This window comes from Vicia villosa, unplaced genomic scaffold, assembly GCF_029867415.1.
Source record: "Vicia villosa cultivar HV-30 ecotype Madison, WI unplaced genomic scaffold, Vvil1.0 ctg.000339F_1_1, whole genome shotgun sequence".
NCBI lineage: Eukaryota > Viridiplantae > Streptophyta > Magnoliopsida > Fabales > Fabaceae > Vicia > Vicia villosa.
Genome location: NW_026705151.1, coordinates 211,664 through 220,240, shown reverse-complemented (window position 1 = coordinate 220,240; position 8,577 = coordinate 211,664). Strand labels below are relative to the sequence as shown.

The 8,577-nt window shown below is 35.7% G+C and overlaps 1 long non-coding RNA gene across 1 annotated transcript; it reads right to left on the bottom strand.

The window, feature by feature from the left end:
- Positions 1-2,051: 2,051 nt before the first annotated feature.
- LOC131626936 (uncharacterized) lies at positions 2,052-4,344 on the bottom strand. Its single transcript, XR_009291348.1, has 3 exons — positions 4,213-4,344; positions 2,929-3,067; positions 2,052-2,663 (listed from the first exon to the last, which is right to left on the bottom strand). It is a non-coding gene; the product is annotated as an uncharacterized LOC131626936 (long non-coding RNA).
- Between the last annotated feature and the right edge of the window lie 4,233 nt (positions 4,345-8,577).

Genomic DNA, 8,577 nt, shown 5'->3' with positions numbered 1-8,577 from the left:
GTAACTAGGATTGGTATTTTAGATCAAAGGATTGAACAAAGTCCCAATTTTTTAGGTAAGCATGTTAACTTTGTCATGGTTACTATCATCCATTTGTTGTCTTGCAGGCAAGAGAGAATTATTAGTTAAACATGGCATAACCTGAAGGATATATCCCAATCCTCCCTGAGATTGACCCATTCAACCAGGGTTGTTTATTGCAGATCATGATGTCATGTATGGATTAAAATGAGAGGCAACAACCATTGCATTATCTGCATACATCGATGCGTTAGTATGTAGGCATGCCATCATTGTAGTTGGCATGCCATAAAGATACTCCCTAGATCTAGGGGAAGTGTAAAACTTGGAAGGAATAGAGGCCTAGTACCTCTTACAGTGGTTTCTATAACCACGAGATTAACATGAAAATTAGTTGGTGTTGGTATCACCATTTCTGGTGTCGTGGTCGAAACTAACGTTTGAGTCACAATAGGAGCAATTACTCCAATTGAAATGCTTTCACTACCAACTGTCATTTTGATTGAGGGGATGAATTTCCCGATGGTCTAAACATACTAACAAATTTTCCTCTCCTGAGACGCATAAGCACTCAACAATTGACAATATTTAGATGCGTGAGAACAAAAACAAACCTAAAACACATACACTATTTGCAAAAAAGTTTAAATTTCCCACAAAAGGATCTCACTAGGAGTGTCAACTTGTTTACTGGTGTTTTTAGTAAACAAACACGAGTTTTAATTCACTTGCTGGATCAAATTTGAAAAAAAAAATCCTAAAGGACATTTTATGTGAAATGTTTGAGAAAATGATTAGTGCTAAAACACTTTTTTAAAGATTCAAGAAAGTAAATGTTGAAATACTTAAATGGATAAAGTAAATAAAGAAAAATAGTAAAGCTGTTGGATAAAAATGCTTGAATTAAAAGTGAGACACAACTTCATACATTTTTCATAATTTTTTTATCTCTGTAACTTGGATGAGTGAATTCTAAAGAATACAAAATGATTATGCGAACCCCCATTACAACATCGAAATCTACTTATATACTAGGTACATCGATAACCGCCAACAACAGTTAACTCTCTAAAATTCGACATGTATCTTACGACGTGTATTTTTGTCTTTTGATGTGTTCCCATGTGCCTTTGATTCTTAAACTGCTTCAAATCGTTACTGCTATTGAAAATGCCCTCAAGTCACCCAACCATGTCCGTTTGAAAAGTCCACTTGTCGAATTTATATAGTGTTCTTGGTATCAAAATTAAAATATAACTATCTGCATTTAACATTTATATACATCTCATATTTCATGTCAAAATGTTGAGCATCAATTTTTCGTCTAATAGTTGTTAACGGTGCAGTTTGGACGATTTTGTTGCTAAAAATCATTCGAACCGCAAGAGAAAAAATGTACGGTAAGATTGACTTTCAGAAATAAAACCGAATCAAACCAAACTAATGCGGTTTGAGTTGGTTCAGTTTTTTTACAAAAACTTTATTGAGCTATACATACACATATAGAGGAAATAATTTTGTGTTTAATCGTTCATACATTACCATAAAAAAGTTTATTATTGTCAAAATAAGTTTATAGTTTGATACATAAAATTGCTCTTAAAATTTTATCTTAGGTCTAAAGAATAATATACATGAAATTGCATTCGTAAATAAATAGGGTTAAATATGTTTTTAGTCCCTATAAATATAGCAACTTTCAATTTTAGTCCTTACAAAAATTTTCTTCAAACAATGGTCCTCGCAATATTTTCCGTCCCCTCTTTTGGTCCCTTCCATTAGATTCCACTAACGGAGGATTACGTGGCATGCAACGTCTCACGCCACGTCAACTAAAGTCAACAGTAAAGAAAAATAAATATATTGCGGGGGTTTTAAACCCCCTTTAAATAACTTAAAAAATAATAAATTTTCAGAAGCAAAAGTAATTAAGACAAACTCATTCCTTCTTAACTGTGTGCCAGAGTATACTTCCTGCAGATGCATTTACGTAGCTTTTTACTCAATTAAACTACTATGTTACACTCTAAGCTACATCCTAATAGATATTTAAAGAGTACACATGAAGCTGAAAATGGAACATGCTATACCAACAATAACAAAAATATATAAAGGACAGGGAAAACTTAGGAAAAACTCTTTTAAAAAGATTGAAGTTTTTATTACATGCAACACTATTCATGAGCGTATGTTTGAATGGAAACAAGCAAGAAAGAAGAACCGAAACAACACAATATAAGTGTGATTTAATGTTATTGTTTAACACTAACAAATGGAAAATAAAGAAATCTAGGTAAACAAATGTCAACATTAAACTAAAGGAATTAAATAAGTATAATTCTAACAAAAAAATTCTACTATTAGTAGTTTTTGGCATGGAGATTGTAACCTAACAATAAAAGAAAAACAAATACCAGGCTTCTCACGTTAATCTCACAGCGTATAATGTTTAGGCCACTAAATCATTGCTTTGAGTCTCCACAGCGTATAAATTGATGCTATAAGTTTTTTGTGAGATTCATATTGTACAAGAAATTCTTTCATTTAATACATTCACCCATTCAACAGTAAGAGAAGCTGAGGTGTATATTCCTTTAGAGGCTATCAAGTTTTAGTCTCACTTTAACTTTATAGAATTTAACCTGATAATTGAGTAAAACAAAATACATGAGAAGAACATAATCCTCAGCTAAGATGAAACAAATATATAATCACCTATTATTACAAGTTTAAATAGTCTACATGATATGGATAATAATGTTGTAAAATTCAGAACTGAAATATTGAACCGGAGAGATCTTAAAGTCACGACAAGAAGTAAATATCAGTTGAACTAACTGCAGTTCAATTACATTTCAATTTGGTTCAAAAAATTTGTTATTGGTTCCTTGATTTCAAATATAATACCTGAGTATCCTTAAAACAATGTGTTGATTCTAACCAACACGGATGCCCCAATAGGTGTGCGAAATAATGTTTAAACAACATTTTTCTTTCCTATAGTGAATCTAAACACGAACTCCAAATAATTCCACATCAGAAGAACCTAATTTAAAATAAGAAAAATGAGAATATTGTAAATTAAACCACAACACTAGATATTAACAAAAATTGAATAACAAGCCACCTTATTAATAATAATGATAGATACTAAAGGAAGATGTCCAGCTAGATCAGTTTACATACTATTTTTAGTTATTTTTTACTTGTAATATTTAATTTGCTCAATCCTTTTAATTAAGTCATTATTAAGATCATGCTTTGCCTTCTTCTTTCTATCTGATACCTATGCTACCAGGTTTTCTGTAGTTATAAAAACGTAGTCATGAAGTGGTCATGTAGTTATAAAAACGTGGTCATGAAGTGGGATGGTTATTTTGTAAGAAATTTTGCTTTGTCACTAGAAATAATATATTTATAATTTGCTTGAAAGATTATATAAACATTGTTGGTTTCTCCGAGTCTGAAGTTTGTTGAGCTCAGAAACAATGATAACACTCAGAACTAGGAATGCTCATAAGGTATTTGATAAAATGCACGAGAGAATGTAGGGATTTAGGGAGGTTTGTAACCCCCGCAATCTAACTAGTTTTTTTACTTTTAATTTTAAGTGATGTGACATGTCACGTGGCGTGCCACGTCAGCTTCCGTTAGAGCAAATATACGGCAAAGAATAAAATTGAGGACGGAAAACTTAAGGAGGACCCTTGTTTGAAGAAAAAATTTAGAGGGACTAAAACCGAAAATTAGAATATTTATAAGGATTACAAACATATTTAACCCAAATAAATATTATACAAAGAATACGATAGAATATATTTTGTCAAAATATTATTTATAAATGAAAAATATTATGTTTTTTAATGATATATAAATTAAAATAAATACCATACATAAATTATGATAAAATATACACATAATACTAGTTACTTTCTCTAAAAAAAATTAAAAAAATATATATTAGTTAATAGTTTTTATAACATAATTTGATTTATTTCGATTTACAAAATATAAACCGCAAATTGAACCGAACCGAGTGATTATGTTAGAAAATAACTCAAAAACATCAAAATTAAATATAATTTTTTACCGTTTCAATTCGATTTTACGATTTATTATTAAGTCGGTTCGATTTTTAACAATAAAAAAAACTTAAATATATACTATCTATTATAGATTCGAAAAATTTACCACAAAGATGATTAATCTCCATTAAAGAATATGTGGAGCACACTTTTTCCTTTTTAGCCGCGTTTTTCCAATTTGCGAGAGTGAAAGATCGAATTTAGAATCGTTTATTTTAGGAATCTAAATTTTTACCGCTAAATCAATCTATTAGTACTGAAATATATATTTTGTCAAATTAAATATTTCTTAGATCTCCCTAAAAACAAGTCGGTGACATTTCAATGCACGAAAAGTCATTTTAATGAATATTGTTGGTTTTTTTTTCTCATAAAATACCGCTAATTTAAGATAAAAAAACATTACAAAATCAATTTAAATTAAATATTTTAAGTCATTGATTTAGACTGTTCAATATTAGTAGTAACTACGTACCTTAGAAAATGTTTCGTACATAAGTTCTACGCAATTGACAAGAAAAAGAAGTTCATGTGGGAATGGAATCAAATCATGGTACCGAAATATGCATAAAATAAAATATTGAAGAAATAAAATATAAAAGAAAGCTACTTGTATCTAGAAGTTTGAGTGTAAGATAATAATGGAACGTTGGTTGCGCAATTAAGGCATGACAATGGACAAAATAGATATACAACCCTAATTAAAACATTACTTTGTGCATATTGTAAAAAAAACATTATTTTGTGAACAAAAACATTATACAAACACAAAACGATGACATCATAAGAAATTTCTTTACCCACCTCTTTACTTTCTTGGCCACCTCTGATGAAAAATCCAAATTACCCCTTACTTTGAAAATGCATTTTCAAAATGCAAAAAAATGCTGTTTTCGGAGATGCATCTCCGAAAACGTTTTTTTTTTTTCAAAATTTGTCTTATTTCAGAAATGCATTTCCGAAAACAACATTTCGGAAGTGCATTTCCAAAATACTGCGCGTTTTGCAGATTAAGCAAAACAGCCTCATCCCCCATTCATTTTACCCTAAATCATCTTCAAACTTCCTCCCTTCAAAATTTTTGCAAAACCAAGTGTGAAGTCTACAATTAAGCATTCTAAAAGCTACTCAATCTCAACCTAAAGCTACTCAATCTCTTCAATTGGTAAATTTTTATAATCTTTAGATCTATGATTCAAATCTCTTTTAGGGTGTTTAGAAATTGCAAAAATGATATAGGGGTAGGTTGGTAGTGGTATTTAGGTTGTTTAGAATCATTATAAGTTGTTTTGATGTTGGATTTTGGGGTCTGCCATGGAAGTTGCAGAAGTTGCTTCGCAGGGGTGTTTCGGAAGTTCATTTCCGAAAACACCTCCATTCCCAATTTCGAAAATAAACTTCCGAAGTGGTTCAGAATTGATTTTTTTTTGTTTTTTCAATTGTTTCGCATTCTTATTGATGTCAATTGTTTTCAGGAACATGGCAGACAACCCAACACGCATCAGACAGGGGAGAGAGACCCAGAAAGCGTCGGCTAGACGCGAGCGGGCGGTGCAGCTGACGTCGATGCAGGGACGGGGTGGTCGTGTGCGAGTACCCGTGCAGATGGACGAGGGTACTTCCTCATCTGGATCCAGGAGTCGTCTGGCTCAGGTCTCTTCTTCCTGCCAGCAGGAGGTACGAGAGGAGGGGGAGGCAACTACATACCACGAGGCGGAGGAGGTATCCGATGTTGACCCTCCACACGGGGAGGAGGAGCAGCAGGAGGAGGGCTACCCGGAAGGGCCCAGTGACACGACCTTGCTGATTACCTACCACGAGCACGTCGCTCGACGTATCTGGGGGAGAGAGGTATTTTTTATAATTTGCCCGACTTTATTATTTAACCGTTTTTAATTTAGCTGTTTATTCAACATTTTCTTAACGATCTAGTTAACAGTGTTTTTTTTTGTTTTTTTTTGTAACAGGAGAGACAGACTTTGAAACAGGTGAACCACGCCCAGAAGATTTTCAGTCTCTTTAAACCAGAGGCGCAGTGGTTTAACGACACGGTGACAGCTTCAGGGCTAGGTGGGCTGTGTATGACGGGGTATACCACCATCAGCCACGACATGCAGGGGGCCTTTGTGGAGAGGTGGCACAGGGAGACGTCTTCTTTCCACTTACCAGTTGGGGAGATGACGATCACCTTGCACGATGTGCAGTGTCTTCTCCACTTGCCGATTCGGGGGATGCTGCTGGACCATTCTCGGATCCAGAGGATCGAAGCCAGTGAGTGGATGGCGCTCTATCTGGGTATGGAGCCAGATATGGCTGACTTTGAGTGCCAGACGACAAATGGGTCTCATATTCGGTTCAACACACTGAGCGCTTATTTCGAGAACCACCTGGTGGCGGCGGCCGAATCCGAGGAGGCGGATAACGCCCTATTTTTGGAGTATCACCGTGCCTGCGCTCTCCGGTGCTGGTTCATGTTTGTGGTAGGCGCTGCACTCTTTGTGGACAAGAGTGCAAGATATGTCGACGTGACCTACCTCCGCTACTTCATGGACTTGACTACCGTTCACCAGTGGAATTGGGGGTCAGCTATTCTGATATACATATACCAGAAGCTGAATGAGGCCTCCAACTGGAGGACCAGGCAGTTGACCAGATCCTGCACACTATTGACGGTACGTTTCATTTTAATTGTTTCACATTTATTTATGTTTCGTATTTATTTTTAATACATTATTGTGTTTGTGTTTCAGAGCTGGATCATCTCCTACTTCCCCCGCATCCACGGCTTCCGCGTTGATCCTGAGTACGAGGACGCCATGCCCAGGGCCGCCCGATACGTTCTCCAGAGGGGGAACAATGCAGTGGGACCATACCGTGGGTACCTCGACCGCACGATGCATGATGACATCAGTTGGAGGCCATTCAACGACTACACTGATGTTGTCGCCTTTGACAGCATCTCGTTATATTCTGGCTGGTTGGCATGCGGGACCAACACCATGGTGAGGTATCTCCCTGAGCGGTGCATGCGACAATTTGGATTTGTGCAGATGATACCCAAATCACCTTTTGAGGCTGCTCCCGACACAGTTACCCGAGTGCAGCTCACTGACATATTTGAGGATTGGGAGCGTCATGTGGTCCCGGAGGAGTATCGTCGCATGCAGGTCACCCAGGACTGGCACACTGTGGAGGGGTATGTCACATGGTTCTATCGGGTGTCACATCCTCTGATGACATCCGACCCTTCCAGTGCTCCTAGGCCAGCGTACGAGGAGATCCTGGAGAACCAGCAGGCCGAGGATGACCATGCCATTGATATCCTGCCGATCTGCCAGCGGATAGAGCTGCTTGGGCGGGACGCGTTGGATCGAGGTATCATTGATCAGGGCGGTCCAGAGGCAGGCGTTGTGGTGGAGAGGATCGTCGGTGATGCGGACCGTGCGGCGGCATACAGGCGGCAGAGGAGGTCCCAGAGAGAGAGGGTTAGGCATACCCAGTAGGGGTTCGGGTTTATTTTTTTTGTATTCGGATTATATATTTCGCACACTATGACTCGGTCTGTATAGATTATTTGAATTTTATTTATTATATTAGTATTTTACGTTGATATGTTGTTTGTTTTGTTCGGCTTTTTCGTTTTGTATATATTATACGTTTTGTATATATTTCGTACGGGACTATTATAAAAAGCATAAAAAAAAAGAGACTTCTGCATAATTCGGAAATGCACTTCCGAAACACCCTAAAATCTGAAAAAAAAAAAAAAAGAAGGTGTTTTCGGAAGTGCATCTCCGAAAACACCCCCAATTTGGTGTTTTTGGAGATGCACTTCCGAAGTCTGAGAAAATTTAGAAAAAAAATATTTCGGAAATGCATTTCCGAAGCAGGGGTAAAGTGGGGTTTTCGCTGGGGGTGACCCCCCATAGGGAGGTGGATAAAGAAAAAACCTAAAGATATTATATGCCGGAATTCATTGTGAAAGACCATATCCACGATCTACCAGAGATCAAAGCCTTCTATTTTATTTTATTTTTTAAATAAATTATTTATTTATGAATTAAATATATCTGAAATCTTTATAAATATCTTAACATTTAATTTTAGTCATTTAAATTTTAATCATAATTTCAATCACTATCATTTTTTGTCTAACGAAAGTTGACGTCTCATTTAAAATCAATAACAAAGACATTAAAAATGATGAAATTTTGTGTCTCCCTTTAAATAGGATATACATGAAAATAGTTACTCTTACTTAAAGTAAAGTAAGTTGATATCTACTTATAATAAGAAATGATAGGATTTATTAATTCTTGGAGAAATTGCACCACTTTGTGTGAAATATACCCCCATCAATCACTATTTGAAATATACACATCCTGTAAATGATATTTACCCCATCAATCACTATTTGAAAAAATCGGAGCATGTTTCTCATTTGAGCATACTTTAAGTGGTGAATGCACAT